At 40.9% G+C, this 21259-nt stretch overlaps 2 long non-coding RNA genes across 2 annotated transcripts; one reads left to right on the top strand and one right to left on the bottom strand.

The window, feature by feature from the left end:
* Positions 1-1649: 1649 nt before the first annotated feature.
* Positions 1650-4470, top strand: LOC145418473 (uncharacterized). Its single transcript, XR_013900695.1, has 2 exons — positions 1650-1711; positions 4261-4470. It is a non-coding gene; the product is annotated as an uncharacterized LOC145418473 (long non-coding RNA).
* A 13778-nt stretch (positions 4471-18248) lies between these two features.
* LOC145418461 (uncharacterized) lies at positions 18249-20584 on the bottom strand. The gene is made up of 2 exons (XR_013900692.1): positions 20523-20584; positions 18249-18545 (listed from the first exon to the last, which is right to left on the bottom strand). It is a non-coding gene; the product is annotated as an uncharacterized LOC145418461 (long non-coding RNA).
* Positions 20585-21259: the final 675 nt, after the last annotated feature.

The following is a 21259-nucleotide window of genomic DNA, read 5'->3' as shown; positions in this document are numbered from 1 at the left end:
TTGGGAGGGGGGCAGCGTAATTGCAGGGGACAGGGCGGATTGGAGGCGATATTTTGTTGTCACCCCTTACGGGATTAAGGGGTCTGGCTATAGACAAAGATAGATGGAATAACTGCTATGACACCTTAATGAAAACAAGGAAGCATATTTGTTAAAGCATTGAGCACATTAACACTTCCAGGTTGCTATGACTCAGCGGAAGGCAGTCCTCTGGCGTTAGCTGAAAAACTACTACCGTTGTCCCCACCATGAGATTATATTATTTGTACTTTAACTTGGCCTAAAATTGCCATCTGTCCTTCTAGAATGGTGAGTTATAGCAAAAGATTAACACTATAATGTTAGTGGAAGAAAAAATTGGGCCAAGTTGAAGTGGAAAAACTATAGTGGTATTGTACAATGCCAGTACCTTATCGCTCTCATGTTTCTGTGGCCCGTATTCTCGCTGGTTAAGATAGCTCCCTAGCACCTCTTCCTTACCGATTTGTTTTTATATATGACTGGTTAATATAATTTTGTGCATTATTTATACAGAGTATGGCGATATTAGAAGGATTTATAACACAGAAAAGGGTAATAAGGTGCAATAAGCAAAATAAATTAGTTAGGAAGAGGTTTTAGGGAACCTCTTTGTCGGAGAAGAATACAACCTTAAACTCATTCACAAGTGAATAAAATTGTTTGGCTTTAGGTGGAACAGAATATTAGAGTTGTCTCACCTAGGACAGGGTTAAGTGTAAATAATCAATGCTACACTGCTTTTACTGTTTCCGTCCTTTGCAGCTAATTTCACGTAGTTCAGTAGCAGAAAAAGAAAGTACTACGGCTCTACATCCTTTCCAGTGAGTTTATCGTGACTAGCACCGTACTCTAGTGATAATATTTCGCTTTAACTCAGCATTCAACTCGAAGAGACGGCAGTTTTAGGCCAAGTTGTAGGAGAGTGGAAGATAATGGCTGTGTCTTTGGTTTTATAGTGTATTCATGACCATGTCACCTGCAACCAGTAAATAAGTAAATAAAGTTAATTGCTTTGGATAAATCATGGTAAGATGGGCATGTGAATGTCATCGAGCTACTAGTTATGTCTAATAAATGGTCCGACCACCTTGTTAGATTATTAACATTTTGACAGTAATGTGTGTGTCAGTCTATCTACCTCCATCTATCTGTCTATCTATCTGACCCTCTCAATATCTCTAAATCAATCAGTCTATTTGTCTTTCTATCTATATGTCTGTTTATCTGCACACACACACACACACACACACACACACACACACACACACACACACACACACACACACACACACACACACACACACACACACACAGATAAATAGATAGATAGATAGATAGATAGATATTACGTCATGAAGTGCTAATCACGAAGAAGTGCTATGGAAAGGATATCGAGCCGTAATAATGCTAATATATCATAGCAACCAAAAGATCATTCAAGAGCGTCCTTGAAGGAGCTGTGGTATGGGAAGGGGATGATGGATAAAAACGTGCTCTACGGGGGAGAGTCCCGGAAAGTCTGTGGCCGTGAATGAGCATGACCAGGTGACCCATCCCATCCCTCCCTCTCCCCCCCCAGCAGGTAGTACTGTATATATAAACCTTCTCCGGGAACACCACACACATCCATCCCAACCTCGCTGGTTCTCAGTCATCGCTAACGTCTTACCTTGGCAACAACATGAAGCTGGTAAGCCAATGATTGTTTAGTCTTTGCTTGAACTTAAATCCATAGTCCACTTGCACCTTCACACAGACTCTACTCTTTCCTTGAACTTAAATCTATTTCACTCTTTCACAGACTCTTTACTCTTTGCTTGGACTTAGATTCATTTGAACTTTTTCACATACACTACTATTTGCTTGAACTTAAATCCATTTGCACTTTCACACAGATTGTTTACTCTTTGCTTGAACTTAACTACCTAGGCCATTTGCAGCTTCACACAAACTGCAATTTTTGGATGAAATACAAGATTCCTAGTAGTTTACAGTATGATTCATTCTATTTTGACAGCCATTTCTGTGGCAATCATATTCTTTTTATTTATCCTTACCAAACCTAATCTAACCTAATGTGAACAGGGTAACCTTCTATAGTTCAAATCTAATGCTCTTACGAAAGGCCGGGGCTTCTTGACTGTAATTTTAGTTAGCTAAATTTACGGGGTGGTACACTAGCTTTTCACCAACTCACCTAAATGTCACGTATGGAACACAGTTGGTTTGGTTGACTGGTTATCACCCAGTGTGGCAAATGATTTCCTGCCTTACTGAAAATCATTTGGATTGCCACACAATGTAGATTCACATAAGGATTCACCCAAGGATAGCCCAACATATAGTGAGTGGATGATGGGCTCCCCAACCACCAAAGGTGGAGAGAAGGCAGCCAAATGGCAGATGACAGGGCGTCTTGCAGGCTATTTGTTTGTGGCCACCCATTATGGAACCAAAGGGTTTGTTACTAGATAGATAGATGTATTTGTGGTTACTCCGTATGGAACTGAGGCGTATAACAAGAGATAAAAAGGTAGACGAAAATGCTACGATTTCACAATCCTAAACTAGTACCTTTACAAGCGCCCGACAACGTGACGAAAGCAGTAGCATAATGCTGGCCCTTATGTAGGACGTCATTGCCAGTGAGTGCATAAAATGAAGTTCCATGGGAATGAAATTACTTTTTCTTTAAATTGCTCTCATCCTCTCATTCACTTGCATAATTAATGGCGTGAATATGATGTGTTGCCGAATACCAATGATGAATTCCGGCCTCTTTTCTTGGCTGGTGTTCATATAGTGTAAGAATAGATTTGTTGAGATTTTTTAGGAAACTTTAAACACGGCAGGGAGAAGACTTACTGGACGATAATTTCCTGGGTAGTCAATTTAAGAAAAACAATAGACATTTTCAAAATTATCTCCGTTCTTCTTTGATTTTTCAATGTTTTGTCAAACATTTAGTAGACCATTTAATGTAAAGTCACATGCATCTACAGTAAGACCTATGGCGAAATCATACTAGCCTTGCCCTTGATCATTCTTCACAGAGACTTTTTTACTTAACACAATATCAGGGATCACTTTGTCCACCATTTCTCTACCTTTAATTTATTTTTCGATCACGATACTGCTGCAATGCTGTAAAGTTTCTTCTGTTTTGAGTACTTTAATTCTGTTGTTAGTTTTCGTTTGGAGTACCTCAAAACAAACACTTGGTGTCGTCCTATACGATGCCCACGTTTAGTTGTCGTCAGGTTTCCTCCATTTCTTAGCTGTTCTTTCCTTGTTTTTATGTTAAACTTTTGAATCTCTTAATTTTTCCCTCTCATTATTGGTTTTCTTTAATTCAGCTGCTTCAGTGGGATATCTACTCGTCCTTGTGATCATTGCCTTCTGGTCTTTAAAAGTTCCTTTCCAGTGCAAGAGAGTTTGTAGTTTCTGTATCCGAGTTTCCAGCCTCACACTTATAATAATATTTCGTTTATTGTTCTCGTGAAATTTTAATTCACTTGTCCTGTGTCTATGTATATATTTCGTCCACCAACTGCTAGTATATTTGTATAATCAGGACTAACAAGTCTAGTATTACTCGACCTTGTATCATTCTGTGTTCACTTCCTACGTTCAACCTATTCACTGTAGATACGTTTTCACTGTAACGGCATGTGATTGGACGGTGAAGATAAAATCTCTCATTCTTTGTTTCACCATTGTGGTCCCTGCCGTGGCTGCTTACCTTTTTTTTTTTTTTTTTCCCCTATCGAAAGAACTTTTGCATCAGCTGAGCACTGTTCCTTCAGCAAGTTCAGACTGCTTACTCCATATTGCCCTACTTCAATTGCACCTATCTCTTCCTTGCCAACATTAATATAAAAGTCACTCATCACAAAAGCTTACCGAGTTTTGTGCTTTTTCATAGCTGCCCGTACATCTTCATAAATCGTTACAAATTCTTGACTATCTCAAGCTGATATTGGGGCGTAGACTTTTCTGAACTTCATTTTGTATATCTTTTTAAGTGTTCTTATTAGACCTGTTATTTTTTCTTTTATAATTAAGTATTCGTTGACAAAAAATCCTACATGTTCCTTCTTTTAAGCTTAGAGAATTCTGTAAATATATGTCTGATAGTTTGTACCAGTCATTAAGAGTGAAAGAAACCTTATATTTCCTCAGGTTTCCTTGTTCGTGGCAGTGGTCATCTCAGTGTTAATGTGAGCATATATTCCTCAGGTGTATTTGTTCCTAGCCGTGGCAGTGGCCATCTCAGCACTGATGGGGTCGGCTCGAGCCCTTCCCGAGCCCTTGGCCTTGGCCGACCCGGACCCTGAACCTCTGGCCAACCCTGAACCTTGGAAAAAGGTGTACAGGAGGCGCTACCGCTACCGTCCCCGCCACTACTACCGGCCCCACTACCACCACTGGTAGACCACCACAGCCCACGCCAGCATCACTGATACGTCACTCATTATGGTACGAAGTGGCCAGCAGAAGAAATCACATATCCCAACTCTTAACCCTTAAGAAAAAATAAACAAAGCATAAAACATGCACATGTTTTACTATCACTGCTTAAAAACGCAAAAGATGTTCAGAACCTCTGTTATACACAACGACTCTTGTAATATGATGCAACTATGGTAAATAATGAGACTGAATAGGGAAGTACTCAACAATAATACACATTATGAGCTCAGAGAAGCAGCAGTGAAAATGCTAACTTCGCTAACAATAATACTGACAGTAATAATCTACATCTAGAGCCAGACACCTTGATCCCATACGTAAGGGGTGGCCTCAAGCAAATCGTCTCCATGTCGCCCTTTTCCTTGCCATTTCGCTGACCTCCCCTCAGTTTACAACCCACTCCCTCACATACCTCTTTGTTGCATCTCTCCATCTCATCCTCTGGTTCCCCCACCCTATCCCGCCTTCAACCTCACTCACACTCTTCTTGTCAGTCTCTCACTCCATCCTCTCCACAGGGCCAAAGCATTTCAATATAACAATACTTACCAATAATAAAAGTTCATTCTGCAAAGCAAATGAGCAGCAATTTCTTACAAAGGTTTGGTAACTTTAAATGTATCTTACGATGTTAAAAAGGCCTCATGAAGTTGCGTTAACCGAGTGGCTTAAAATGAAACTTGGTTGATACTGAAGAGAGTTGTAAAAATGTTCTCAAACAGGCAAGGATGTCTGACCAATAACCACATCGATATATTGGTGGGATGTGGAGGTTGAAAGAAAAATAAGAGCAAAGAGAACGAAGTGACTAGAGTGGATGCAAGAAATGGGCTTAAATGACAGATCGGGGAATGTAATGTAAGGAACAAGTTAAGATGCATTAAAGAGAAATAAAAACAGGTAAAATAATGACCCAGAATAAAGAGAGAGAGAGAGAGAGAGAGAGAGAGAGAGAGAGAGAGAGAGAGAGAGAGAAAGAGAGAGAGAGAAGGATACTGAGGGACTGCGACACCCTCGGCCACCAACTAATCTAAGAGCCGAATATTTGACTATGCCCTGTGACCTTGACCTTAGAGAGAATACCCTCAAAATTGAATTACTTTTTGTCTATCTCTTAATCCTTTCACCAAGATTGCTTCAAATCAGATCAACAGTGAAATGACTTTGCCCAGCGACCTTGCCCTTTGACCTTTCTCTGTGACCTTGACTGTTTTTATAATCAAATCTCTTTATCTTTGTTCCAGTCTCAACCCTTCCACAAAGTTTAGTTGGCATCGGATAAAAAAAAACTCTTTAGGTGGACCTTGCCATTTGAGCTTGACGTTTGACTTATAAAATAATTATAGTTTTGTCTCTTGAATGACCCTCAACGTTTCCACAAGGTTTGGTTAAAATCGGATCAAACTGAGTTAATGTATTTACAGGCACATACAAGAAACAAACTTTGGTCTTACTCTGTGACATTGACCTTTGACCGAATGCTCTAAAAAATGAATTACTTCATGTGTTATTTACACTCAACCGCGTCTCCAAGTTTGCCCTAAATTGGATAATAGATTTTTTAAGTTGATTCTGTTGAGTTAACGTTTGACCTAGCCCTGAGACAGTGACCTTTGACCTGTAAACAATGTTCCCTCACTGGCTGACCCTCAACCCTTCCAACAAATTTGGTTAAAACAGGATAAAAATTACTTGAGTAATTTTGTTGATACACGAGTGGAGTTGGTAGTGAGGTGGTCTGCTGTCTTAACGGACGTGGGTTCGACTTCCAGCTGGGGCAGTAGACAGTTTAAGAATTTTTTATCAAAACAGACTTCTGACATACCACAAAACTGCCTGACATGTTGTAAATACAGTTCCGCTTACCAGTACAACAGTTCTGCATGAGACAGCCCAAGCATGTATTCAGTATGGACCGTGGATTTTAGTGCCGAAGTGGTTACGTGTGGAGGTCAGTGATATGTAGGAGGACTGTTGGGTCATAGGGACCGGGCTGTTAAGCTTATGTCCAGAGTCGGACATAAAAACACACACACACACACACACACACACACACACACACACACACACACACACACACACACACACACACACACACACACACACACACACACACACACACGGTGCTCAAAGCATCACCCCCTCTCGCTCTGTAAGTGCCTCTTTCATGCATATATTCCGGGACAGGAGAAGTGTTAGTAAACATTTTGCCCTGTCATATAGCCTTGTGTTCTAGGGATGTCCGATATTTTCTAATCGTAGTGCGTGTTGTGTGTATCCATTCTTTGCAAGAATTACCTTCAGCAGATCCGCGTGTTCCTTTTTTACTTGTTATGTATAGGGAACAAACTGGGCAAATCTTTCGCACTTAGGGTGTGGGATTCTCTCTTTCTCCGGCAAGTGTTGAGCAGGAGGAAAATGGTGGTTGGAGAGTTATCTCTCTTTATGTAAAAAATGACAGACGGAGGAGTTGCCCTCACACGGGAGACAGCACCCCGTTAGGTTGATCGAGGTCCTCCTCGTGAGATGCAGGTCAGGCTGGGGAGGTTATGTTCTCAGGACGATGTAGCAGTTACACTTCATAGCCTGGCATGCCAAGTGCCACCACGGTTAGGCTCCTCTCGAGTGCCGTGCCTTGGCTTTTTTTTTTTTTACTCTTTCTTTTCCTATATAGACTCGCTTAGAGGTCGCCTTCGGCGTCCTCCGCTCGATGTCAAATGGCCAGAAATGAGTCAAAACTCTGGAACCGGTGGCCCTATTGGCCAACAGGTCAGCAGCAAGGTGAAATGCACTCACATGTTGACAGTTTTTTTACTACCATGGTGTTGTGCATCATGAATACACAACAGAAGATCAGACTGCCAACTATCATTACTACCTCGATATTATCCGTAATCTTCGTGACGCAGTTTGATAAATGAGACCTGACTTTTGGAAAGCGACAAGTTGGAAGCTGCACCATGACAACGTCCCTATCCATTCTTCTCTTGGTCAAGCACGTCCGGCAGGCTCCCTATTCACTAGACATGGCTCCGTGCGACTTTTGGTTATTCGTCAACCCTAGAACTCCATTGAAGAGTTCCTGATTTGAGACGAGAGAGAAAATCATGAAGAATGCGACGAAGTACCTACAGGAGATACCGAAAGCCGATTTTGAAAAATGTTTCAGGCAGTGGAAAAAATGCTGGGCTATGTGTGTCAAGTCAGAAGGGGCCTACTTTGAGTGGGATTAGTGTCCTAGCTCAACTGGTTAGCTATTTATTTTTTTTATAGCCCAAGGTCGGATACATTCTGAACAGACCTCGTAATGAAATAATCAGAAATGAAACAAACCTAACAAGCATGGAGCAGAAAAAGTTTTAAGAGAACTATCCAAGTTGCACTCTGAATCTATTTATCTATTTATTGCCAGACGCCTTAATCCCATAAGGGGTGGCCACAAGCAAATCGCCCCATGTCGCCCTGTCCCCTGCCATTTCACTGCCCTGCTCCTAGCTCACACACCCCTCTGTCATATACCTCTCCACTCCATCTCTCCATCTCATCCTTGGCCTCCCCCTCCCTCTCTCTCTCTCCACCTCACTCAGATACACTCTCTTCGTCAGTTTCTCACTCCCCATCCTCTCCACATGGCAAGCTGAATGTTTACACTTGACTTATTCATAGCAAGGTTCAACCCACAGAATGTTGAAACGTGTAGATATTTACTGTTGAATCGTACCTTATTAGTCTTTACACAGAGAATAAAGTGACCTGGATGTAGGTATCATAATTAAATCCAGGAGATGGGAAATTTTTTGCTATATATAAAGCCAGAGAATAGAGAATGTTACAGTATGATTCTTGGCCAAAACTCCCGGGCAGTAGCAATTCATATCTGACCTTCCCTGTACCCCCACTGACTGATGTATTATAAAAAAATGTTTGGATGGAGAAAAGTCTCCAGGAACCTGAAACAGAAATAAAAAATTAAACTCAGTAGTCCTGGAGCTGAATGAGTTCGTATGAGAATTACTCAAGTTGAGTGAACAGTAGGTAACAATTATCGCTACTATTCATTGCGTATTCTAACCTGCAGAATGCTGAAAAGTGTTGATTTATATTGCAAAATCGTACAGTTCCAGTAATTACGAAGACATCCATAGTGGGCCTCTGGCTGCATACTCTACAGGTGATAGGCCTCTTCGAGTTGTTTCTGTGTGTCCGTGTTTATGATAGTTGTGGCACCGCAGAGGTTCTTTGATGTGTTGTCAGTGCAAATTTCTCCCAGATGCAAAGGTCATTTTCTTCTGTGTCTTAACTGTTCCAGTTTCTGGCAGCTCATGTCGTGACAGTGACGATAGTGAGATGCTTCAGGAGATTATCCGTTAGAAATTCAAGTGAGTAACGTTACACCACCACCTTCCTTTCTTTGTTTTCAGGATTAACCGTCGTGATGGGTGCAGTCTTTCCTTGTACTCTTTGTAGTTGTTTCAAAACCTCTTCTGTTTCATTGTTGAACGATACCATAATAGAAATGTCATTTCTGGTAAGTCAGACTGGGATTTTCAGTACAGAGTTATGTACTCCGACTGAAGGTACCACGCCATATGTGGCTGGTAAGTCTTCGTTTGCTCGAAAGGTGGTCTGTCACGGAACTGGGGCTGATCTGGGGTTTCTGGAGACGATTCCGTTTCCTTCTACTGGCAGTGATGCAGCCACCTTCGTCCTAATTGGTAGGTCATGGATATATCACTGATTCCGTGTTCAAATCGGACGTAGCCATGGACCGATGTTGATATAGTATTTTCCCTCACAATTAACCCAAGATTTACCAGTTAAAGTTGGTGCCTAAAGTCTGGGGCCAAATATAATATAATATAATATATATATATATATATATATATATATATATATATATATATATATATATATATATATATATATATATATATATATATATATTGTTACATAGCCTATGATTTCATCATCCTTTGTGTAATTTTAACGCACAGTATGCTGCATGTTTGATCACGAGCGTGTTCTGCCTCAGTCCCCCCTTCTACCGTTATAGTAGAGTAAGTCGTCCTTTCTGTTATTCAGTGCGGGATTGTCGACCGTTTGTCCCCATCGCTTCATTTGCGCGTCCTTATTACAAGTTGTATCAAGCTCTGCCGGCTCCTATATAATGAGCTCAGTCTCTGCATCATTGCCACTTAGATCTGCTCCTCATTTTGTTCACATCTCTGTCCTCCTGTACAGATATTATTATTGTGAGTGCTCAAGAAATCTCCAACCATCTAGCAGCTGTGTGTAATTTGAGTATAACTGTTGTTGCATTTTTTCTTGTACTGTATAGCATAAGTTTAATTTGTAGGCCTAGTGAAGTTTTTGTAATTCGTGTGGGGTTCTTTATGTCAGTCATTTTTGATAATAGTTTGTATCTGTAATTATTTATCTGGCATTCACTGAGTATTATCTGGTATCTCATTTTATCAGGGTTGACTTAGATAAATTTACTCTTGCTAATTTCGTGTTAATAGAGGCTATTGCAGTTAACCATATATTTAACCTGTTTATTGGCCATTACATTATCCTTATGAGTCCTGAATGTTTTGTTGTTAATTTAAGCATTAAACTTTAACTTGTAATTTTACCTAACTCTTTTGTTTTGAACCTGGAACTTTACGGGACAGTAGTGACTCTTCGTATTCTCACTTAAAGTGTACATTATCTTTCTCTGTTCAACATAAATTTGGCGACCTCATATCAGGATATTCAGGATATTATCATAAGGATATTGTTTGATATTTTGTGACTGTGATATATTCATGATGGCTACTATTTCTACACTTGATGAAGCCAAAGATTTTTTGTCAAATGTGCAAACAGTGTGTGATATAGAAAACAGAACAAAGAATGAACTTAAGCTCGATGCTCAACAATTAGGAATTGCTGTTCGCTCTCATCATTCTAAAGATCAAATTGTTGACATGATTAATGAAAGCTTGTTTAATGTAACTCCTCCAAATGAGCAAACGCAGATTGAATTAGCTAAGTTACAGCTAGCCCTGCAGGAGGCTCGTGTGAAGGAAGCTGAATTTCAAGCACTTGCTAAGGAGGCTGATGTTAAGGAGGCAAATGCTCGTATTCAAGAGGCACAGGTACAGGCTCAGGCACAAATTGAACTTGCTAGGATTCAGGCAGACCATGAGTATCGCATGAAACAAGGTGGAACTGGATCATCTAGCTCTGATGATTTTGATGTGGCTAAAAATGTTAAACTTGTCCCTCCTTTTAATGAATCTGATTTAACAAAGTATTTTCAGTTGTTTGAGAGGGTAGCTACAGGTTTTAATTGGCCTAAGGAGTATTGGCCGGTACTCCTTCAAACTGTTCTCACCGGTAAAGCTCAAGTAACTTATGCATCTTTGCCTCAGGATCAGTCTGATAATTATGATGTAGTTAAGAGCTTGATTCTTAAGGCCTATGAGCTTGTTCCTGAAGCTTATAGAGTAAAATTTAGGACAACTTATAAGCAAGATAAGCAATCCCATGTTGAGTATGCAAAAATCAAAGAAGATCTGTTAGAGCAGTGGTTAAATTCTAAGAATGTGGATTCTGATTTTGGTAAATTTAAGCAGATGATTTTGCTGGAGGATTTCAAAAGGTGTATTAGTAAAGATGTAAGCCTATATCTTGATGAGAAAAGAATAGATAATTTGTCTGATGCTGCAGTTTTAGCTGATGAGTATGTTCTCACTCACAAGAGATATTCTAGAGAAAAAGGGAAAGCTGAGAGTAAGTACGTTGCCTCTACTCAGAGTACAGGTAACAGGAAAGAGAATAAGGATGATGTTTCTCAGGAAGTAAATACCAGCTTCACCTCTAGATTTCAGAAAAGTAAATGTACTTATTGTAGTAAGCTTGGTCATACTACGGAGAGATGTTTCAGGAGACAGCGTGATGTGAACAAAAGGAGTCTTTAAATATTCAGTCAATTGGTCTAGTGTCCACTCTTGAGAGTTCCCAGAATTCTTTAACTGAGTTAACTGAACCTGCTTTGAGGTAACTTAAATTCTCATGATGGAGCTCCTCTTTTGAGCAGTAACGTGGGTGACACTCTCAAGAGTTCATGTGCTAATTTCCTGTCTGATGGTTTTGTCAGTCCTCTGGACAGTAATGACAGGAAATCAGTTAAAATATATCGTGATACAGGTGCTTGCCAATCCCTTATGCTGACCAGTGTTCTAGGCTCTAATGTTAATTCCTCTGATGAAACTGTAATCTTACAAAGTGTAATAATTACTTCTCTGTCCCTCTGTGCAGAGTGAATTTAGAGTCTGGTTTTGTTAATGGTTCTGTTATGGTTGGGTTGGTTGAGACACTCCCAATGTCAGGTGTAACTTTCTTACTTGGAAATGATATTGGTGGAAGTCAAGTGTGTCCAGCTCCTCAGCTGTCTAGTGAGCCAGTGGCTGTGTCCCTGGATTGTGATGTCCCTGATGTGTTCCCTGCATGTGCTGTCACTAGGGCTAAGTCTAAAGTTACTGGTGATTTAGAGGATAATGATGATGATGATGTTATCCTAGCTGACACTTTTCTTGCTAATTTGGACCACTCACCAGATGAGGCAGTACCCCGTAGTGTTGATAATTTGTCTCGTCAAGAGTTGGTTGAGTTGCAGGTTGCTGACCCTGAGTTGAAAGGTCTAGCAAACTCTGCTTACAGTGAAGAAGAGTCAGCCGGTGCTTCTACTTGTTATTATGTAAAGTCAGGAGTACTTATGAGGAAGTGGAGACCCCCAGCAGCATCAGCCGACTGTGAATGGGAGGTTGTACATCAAGTTGTCATCCCTCGTGTTTGTAGGCAGGATATCATTAGAGTGGCTCATGATTCCAGTTTGGCAGGACACCTTGGAGTGAGGAAGACTGTGGCACGCATTTTGAAACACTTCTACTGGCCAGGTATCTTCAGGGATGTTTCCTGGTATTGTAAGTCTTGTCACCTGTCAAGTTGTGGGGAAGTGTAATCAGACCGAAAAGGTTGCACCTCTAGTTCCCATTCCAACTTTTGAGGCGCCTTTCACCCGTGTGTTGGTGGATATTGTGGGCCCTCTTCCTAAGACTTCTTCAGGATTTTCTTATGTGTTGACCATGATTGATATGGCTACTCGTTATCCTGAAGCCATTCCACTTAGAAACATCTCAGCAAAGAACGTGGTTAAGGAAATGCTAGGGTTCTTCACAAAGTTTGGTCTGCCCAAGGAGGTACAGTCAGACCGAGGAAGTAATTTCATGTCAAATGTTTTCAAGCAGTCTCTGAAAGAGTTGGGCATCACCCAGATCACGTCTTCAGCTTACCATCCCCAGACCCAAGGAGCGTTGGAGAGATATCATCAAACACTCAAATCGATGCTCAAGAAATACTGTTTGGAACATCAGAAAGACTGGGATAAAGGTCTTCCATTCGTTGTGTTTGCTGCAAGAGAATCTCCAAATGAGTCACTGGAGCTTCTCACCTTTTGAACTACTGTTTGGCCATGAAGTAAGAGGACCCCTTAAGTTACTCAAGGAATGCTGGCTGTCGGAGGAAGATGACGTCAACCTGCTGGAGTATGTGATGAAGTTCAAAGAACGGCTGTCCACTGCTTTACAGCTGGCGAGAGAGAATTTAGGAGCTGCTCAGGAGAAGATGAAGACTTGGTATGACAAGAAGTCCAGGTTACGCCACTTTCAGCCAGGAGATCAGGTTTTGATTCTGCTACCAGTTCATGGGCAACCTCTTCAAGCCAAGTTTAGTGGTCCTTATTTCGTGGAGAAGAAACTCAGTGATGTCAACTATGTCATCGCCACACCAGATCGTAGAAAGAGCAAGCAACTATGTCACATCAACATGCTAAAGTTATATCACAGGCGGGACGAAAATAATCCAGTCTGCACTGTAGCTGTTCCACCCGAGTCTGCAAGTGAAGCTCTCCCATGCAGTATGAGCCTGAGTGATAGTTTGGGGAAGAATCCTGATATCATGAATGATCTCCAGACTAAGCTTTCTCATCTACCCAAGGAAAGGCAGGAGTTTTCGGCATTACTGCAGGAGTACCCGCAAGTGTTCCGTGCCACTCCAGGAAGAACCACTGTGTTGATGCATGATGTCGATGTTGGAGACGCAAAGCCAATTAAATTGCCTCCTTACCGTGTGAACCCAGTGAAAGTTCCTCTCATCCAGAAGGAGCTTGGCTACCTGTTGGACCACAAGATGATTGAGCCCTGTCAGAGCGAGTGGAGTTCTCCTGTCACTCTAGTCCCTAAGCCAGGTGGGTCACAGAGGCTTTGCATCGACTACAGACGTGTTAATCAGATAACCAAAACAGACACTTACCCTCTCCCTCGTGTGGAAGATTGCATAGACAAGATCGGAAAGGCTAGGTACATAAGTAAGTTTGATTTGTTAAAGGGATACTGGCAAGTACCTATGACTGAACGTGCTAGGGAGATCTCATGTTTTGTACCATTAGGAAAGACCTTTGCATGGTCTGTAATGCCATGTACAGATTGTTTTAGAGTAATAAGAAATTTCCTTTGTAAATTTCTTTTTTCTTTGTGGGGAGGTGTTACATAGCCTATGATTTCATCATCCTTTGTGCAATTTTAACGCACAGTATGCTGCATGTTTGATCACGAGCGTGTTCTGCCTCAGTCCCCCCCTTCTACCGTTATAGTAGAGTAAGTCGTCCTTTCTGTTATTCAGTGCGGGATTGTCGACCGTTTGTCCCCATCACTTCATTTGCGCGTCCTTATTACAAGTTGTATCAAGCTCTGCCGGCTCCTATATAATGAGCTCAGTCTCTGCATCATTGCCACTTAGATCTGCTCCTCATTTTGTTCACATCTCTGTCCTCCCCTGTACAGATATTATTATTGTGAGTGCTCAAGAAATCTCCAACCATCTAGCAGCTGTGTGTAATTTGAGTATAACTGTTGTTGCATTTTTTCTTGTACTGTATAGCATAAGTTTAATTTGTAGGCCTAGTGAAGTTTTTGTAATTCATGTGGGGTTCTTTATGTCAGTCATTTTTGATAATAGCTTGTATCTGTAATTATTTATCTGGCATTCACTGAGTATTATCTGGTATCTCATTTTATCAGGGTTGACTTAGATAAATTTACTCTTGCTAATTTCGTGTTAATAGAGGCTATTGCAGTTAACCATATATTTAACCTGTTTATTTGCCATTACATTATCCTTATGAGTCCTGAATGTTTTGTTGTTAATTTAAGCATTAAACTTTAACTTGTAATTTTACCTAACTCTTTTGTTTTGAACCTGGAACTTTACGGGACAGTAGTGACTCTTCGTATTCTCACTTAAAGTGTACATTATCTTTCTCTGCTCCGTAACAATATATATATATATATATATATATATATATATATATATATATATATATATATATATATATATATATATATATATATAGTGTGTACTAAAATTTTAAGATAACTTGTAGCTGCACAGAGCTCATCTTAGCTACGCACTCTACTGCACAAAAGAACATGTCACACATACACTAAATGACACACAATACCAGTCTACACTAATTATATTAATATGTACAGTACAAAACCTCTAAGACAATACTAGGCCATTTTTTATAGGTATGGATCCGTGTTAAAACTGCATCGGTATAGTTTAAACGAATCCATATAATAATTATCCCATTTCTGTACGTTTGTTGATTTGTTTGTTATTGTAACACAGCGAAAAGGGCGCAGCGTAGCGTAATTATTGTTAGAGCATGGTGCCGTTACAATACTCTAATTTGAAGTATAAAACAATTTCCAGTCCAATCGGACAACCGGTTGCAGAGTTTTGACTCATTTCTGGCCATTTGACATCGAGCGGAGGACGCCGAAGGCGACCTCTAAGAGAGTTCATATAGGAAAAGAAAGAGTAAAAAAAAAAAGCCAAGGCACAGCACTGGAGGGGAGCCTAACCGTGGTGGCACTTGGCATGCCAGGCTATGAAGTGTACTGTAACTACTACATCGTCCTGAGAACATAACCTCCCCAGCCTGACCTGCATCCCACGAGGAGGACCTCGGACAAGCTAACGGGGTGCTGTCTCCCATGTGAGGACAACTGCTCCGTCTGTCATTTCTTACATAAAGAGAGATAACTCTCCAACCACCATTTTCCTCCTGCTCAGCACTTGCCGGAGAAAGAGAGAATCCCACACCCTAAGTGCGAAAGATTTGCCCAGTTTGTTCGCTATACATAACAAATACAAAAGAAACACGGGAATCTGTTGAAGGTAATTCTTGCAAAGAATGGATACACACCACATGCACTACGATTAGAAAATATCGGACATCCCTAAAACACAAGGCTATATGACAGGGCAAAATGTTTACTAACACTTCTCCTGTCCCAGAATATATGCATGAAAGAGGCACTTACAGAGCGAGAGGGGGTGATGCTTTGAGCACCGTGTGTGTGTGTGTGTGTGTGTGTAATTCGCCGGGTCGGTCAGGATCACTTGATGGTCATGATCGTCAGCTTTTACCCTCCCGGAAGGGAGCTGAGAGCTCATATAGTCCGATCTAAGGGCAAGGCTGTGACTTTCACACACGCACACACCCGTCCCCTTGCTCAATGGGGACAGTAACCACCCACTTCATCAGTGAAACTTTTCGCAACCTGAGCGAGGCGCGAACTCCCGTCCACCAGTTGGCAAGCGGGAACGTTACCACTGCACCAGCGAGCGGTGTAGCACCAGCGAGCGGTGTGTGTGTGTGTGTGTGTGTGTGTGGGTGGGTGGGTGGTGTGTGTGTGTGTGTGTGTGTGTGTGTGTGTGTGTGTGTGTGTCCGACTTTGAACATAAACATAAACTTAACAGTCCGGTCCCTATGACCCAGCAGTCCTCCTGCATATCACTGACCTTCACACGTCACCACTTCGGCACTAAAATCCACGGTCCATACTGAATACATGCTTGGGCTGTCTCATGCAGAACTGTTGTATTTGTAAGCAGAACTGTATTCACAACATGTCAGGCAGTTCTGTGGTGCATCAGAAGTCTGTTTTGATAAAAATTAAATTCTTAAACTGTCTACTGCCCCAGCTGGAAGTTGAACTCACGTCCATTATGACAGCGTACCACCTCACTACCAACTCTACTTGTGTGTCAACAAAATTACTCAAGTAATTTTTATCCTGTTTTAACCAAGTTTGTTGGAAGGGTGAGGGTCAGCCAGTGAGGGAACATTGTTTACAGGTCAAAGGTCACTGCCTCAGGGCTAGGTCAAACGTTAACTCAACAAAGTCAACTTAAAAATCTATTATCCAATTTAGGGCAAACTTGGAGACGCGGTTGAGTGTAAATAACACATGAAGTAATTCATTTTTTATAGCAATCGGTCAAAGGTCAAGGTCACAGAGTAAGACCAAAGTTTGTTTCTTGTGTGTGCCTGGAAATACATTGACTCAATTTGATCCGGTTTTAACCAAACCTTGTGGAAATGTTGAGGGTCATTCAAGAGACAAAACTATAATAATTATTTTACAAGTCAAACGTCAAGCTCAAATGGCAAGGTCCACATAAAGAGTTTTTTTTATCCGATGCCAAGTAAACTTTGTGGAAGGGTTGAGATTGGAACAAAGATAAAGAGATTTTATTTTAAAAACAATCAAGGTCACACAGAATGGTCAAAGGGCAAGGTCGCTGGGCAAAGTCATTTCACTCTTGATCTGATTTGAAACAATCTTGGTAAAAGGATTATGGGACAGGCAAAAAGTGCTTCGATTTTGAGGGTACTATGTCCAAGGTCGAGGTCACAGGGCATAGTCAAATATTCCGCCCTTAGATTAGTTAATTGTCGAGGGTGTCGCAGTCCCACAGTATTTTATTTTTTTTTTTTTTTAGTCATCATTTTACCGCCTCGTATTTCTCTTTAGTGCATCTTAACTTGTTCCTTACATTACATTCCCCCATCTGTCATTTAAGCCCATTTCTTGCATCCATTGTAGTCACTTCGTTCTCTTTTCTGTTACTATTGCTTCAACCTCCACATCCCACCAATATATCGATGTGGTTATTGGTCAGACATCCTTGCCTGTGTGAGAACCTTTTTTACAACTCTCTTCAATATCAGCGAAGTTTCATTTTAAGCCACTAGATTAACGCAGCTTAATGAGGTATGTTTAACATCGTAAGATATATTTAAAGTTACCAAGCCTTTGTAAGAAATTGCTGTTCATTTCCTTTGTAGAAAGAACCTTTATTATTGGTAAGTATTATTACATTGAAATGGTTTGGCCACGTGGGGAGGATGGAGGGTGAGACTAACTAGAAGAGTGTATGTGAGTGACGCGGAAGGGGAGATAGGGAGGGGGAGACCGAGAATGAGATGGAGGGATGGAGCAGAGAGGTATATGAGAAAGGGGGTTGTAAACTGGGGGAAGGGCAGCGAAATGGCAAGAGAGAGGATGACATGGAGATTTCCTTGAAGCCACCCCTTACGTACGTAAGGCGTCTGGCTGTTGATACTGTATAGCTTATTACTGTTAGTATTACTGTAGGTGGTTAGCATTTTAACTGATACTTCTTTAAGCTCATGATGTATATTACTGTTGAGTATTTTCTTATTCAGTCTCATTGTTTACCATAGTTGCATCGTATTTGAGGAATCGTCGTGCATAACAAAGGTGCTGAACATTTTTTGCGTTTTTAAATGGTGATAGTAAAACATGTGCATGTTTTATGCTTCATTTATTATTTTCCTGAGGGTTAAGAGTGAGGACATGTGATTTCTCATGCTGGCCACTTGGTACAGTACTAAGTGACGTATCAGTGACGCTGGCGTGGGCTGTGGTGGTCTACCAGTGGTGGTAGTGGGGGCGGTAATAGTGGCGGGGACGGTAGCGGTAGCGCCTCCTGTACACCTTTTTCCAAGGTTCAGGGTTGGCCAGAGCTTCAGGGTCTGGGTCGGCCAAGGCTAAGGGCTCGGGAAGGGCTCGGGCCGACCCCATCAGTGCTGAGATGGCCACTGCCACGGCTAGGAACAAATACACCTGAGGAATATACGCTCACATTAACACTGAGATGACCACTGCCACGAACAAGGAAACCTGAGGAAATATAAGGTTTCTTCCACTGTTACAAACTATCAAACATATATTTAGAGGATTCTCCAAGTTTAAAAGAAGGAAGATTTAGGATTTCTTGCCAATGAATAATTATTTATAAAAGAAAGAATAACAGACATAAGAAGAACACTTAAGATATGCAAGATTATGTTGAGACAAGTCTACGCCCCAACATCAGCTTGAGATAGTCAAAAAATTGAAAAAATATATGAAGATATAGGGAGAACTATGAAGAAGCACACGACTCTCTGAGCTTTTGTGATGAGTACCTTTTTTGTTAATGTTGGCAAGTGCTTTTTGAGGAATGTTGTCCCACGGAGAGAGAGAGAGAGAGAGAGAGAGAGAGAGAGAGACAGAGAGAGAGAGAGAGACAGAGAGAGAGAGACAGACAGACAGACAGACAGACAGACAGACAGACATAGACAGAGAGAGAGACAGACAGACAGACAGACAGACAGAGACAGACAGAGACAGACAGACAGAGACAGAGACAGACAGACAGATTCCTGGATAAGGGAGCAGACAAAAGTGAACGATATAACTATTACGGTATAAAGGCAGCCCACGTCCATCGTACAACTAATAAGAGATGGTTAGGTAACTAAGTGGCAACCCTAATATGAAGCGATTGGAAGAGGCAACCAGAGAACAAAATGGCGAGATGAGATAAGGACATTTGCTAGGATTGGATGAAACAGGATAACAGCTAATGGGTCAGACTGGAAAAAGCTGAGAGATGGCCTTGTTCTTCAGCGGACGAAATTTTTAGCTAAACTGTACGCTTATATTTCTTTAGGTGGAAATACAAAATGAAAATTTACATATTACGTACCGATATTTCACATTTTTTAAATTGTGCAATACATCTTTCGAACAAAATCTCCATTTTTTTTTAAAATAACATCTTTATATAAGGAAAATTTAATTCCCATGGACTTTCATTTTATCCACTCAGTAGCAAAGACGTCATACATGAGGGCCGGCATTATGCAACTGCTGTCGTCACATTGTCGGGCGCCTATAAAGGTACTAGTTAAGCATTGTGAGGCAGTAACTTTTTCGTCTATCTTTTATCTATTGTTATACGCCTCAAGCCCACCCGGAGTATCCACAAATACGTCTCTCTATCTAGTGCCAGACCCATCAGTCCCATAAGGGGAGTCCACAGAGAAATAGCCTCCAAGGCGCCCTGTTATCTGTCTTTAGCTGCCGTCTCTCCATCTTTGGTGGTTGGGCCGCCCGTCATCCATTCACTCGAAGCAGGGCTATCCTTACGTGAGTCTACGAGTACATTGTGTGACAAGCCCAATGATTTTCTGTAAGGCAGGAAAGGTACTAAACTGGATGGTAATCATAATACCAAAACACTCGTGTTCCATGCGCGACAATACGGTGAGTTGGCGGAGGGCTAATGTATCGCCCCGTAAACTAAGGTATGGTAACTAAAATCACAGTAAAAAAGCTCCAATCTTTCGTAAGAGCACTAGATTAGAACAAGAAGGTTACCGTGTCCAAATTAAGTTACATTGGGTATGATGAGGATAAATATGAAGCATATGATAGCAACTGAAATGGCTATGAAAACAGAATGAATCATACTGTAAACTACTAGGAATCTTGGGTTTCATCTAAAAACTGGAATTCGTGTGAAGTTGCAAATGGCCTATGTAGTTAAGTTCAAACATAGAGTGTTCAATCTGTGTGAAAGTGAAAATGGAATTAAGTTCAAGCAGAGAGTACAGTATGTGAAAAAGTGCAAATGGATTTAAGTTCGAGCAAAATGTTAAGAGTCTGTGATAAAGCGAAATATATTTAAGTTCAAGCAAAGAGTAGAGTCTGTGTAAAAGTGCAAGTGGACTATGGATTTAAGTTCAGGGAAAGAGTAAACAACCATTGCCTTACCAGCTTCATGTTGTTGCTGAGGTAAGACGTTAGCGATGACTGAGAACCAGCGAGGCAGGGATGGATGTGTGTGGTGTTACCCGGAGAAGGTTTATATATACAGTACTACCTGCTGGGGGAGGGATGGGGTGGGTCACCTAGTCATGCTCATTCACGGCCACAGACTTTCCGGGACTCTTCCCCATAGAACACGTTTTTTCCCATCACTCCCGCCCCATACTACAGATTCTTCAAGGACGCTCTGGACAGACCTTTTTGCTGCCTTGATATATTAGTACCATTAAGGCTCTACAACCCTTCCATAACACTTCTTCGTGATTAGCACTTCGTGATATATATATATATATATATACAGTATATATATATATATATATATATATATATATATATATATATATATATATATATATATATATATATATATATATATATATATATGAAATATATTGCAGATATATTTTGCGTATAAACAGACATATAGATAGAAAGACCAATTGACTGAGAGATAGAGAGGCAGATAGACAGACACAGGTAACTCAAAATGTTGATATTCTAAGTAGAAGGTCGAACCAGTTATTGGACAAAACTAGTAGCTCATGGACATTCACATGCCCATCTTACAATGATATATCTACAGTAATGGACTTTTTCTTAGCTATCGGATGCGGGTGATATGGTCATGAATACCTTATAAAACCTACAGAAACAGACTCTATACTCCTTTCTCTTATAACTTG

This window comes from Coenobita brevimanus, chromosome 114 (genome assembly GCF_032717465.1).
Source record: "Coenobita brevimanus isolate Jiangsu-jjx chromosome 114, ASM3271746v2, whole genome shotgun sequence".
Lineage (NCBI taxonomy): Eukaryota > Metazoa > Arthropoda > Malacostraca > Decapoda > Coenobitidae > Coenobita > Coenobita brevimanus.
This window is presented reverse-complemented; position numbering and strand designations above follow the sequence as displayed.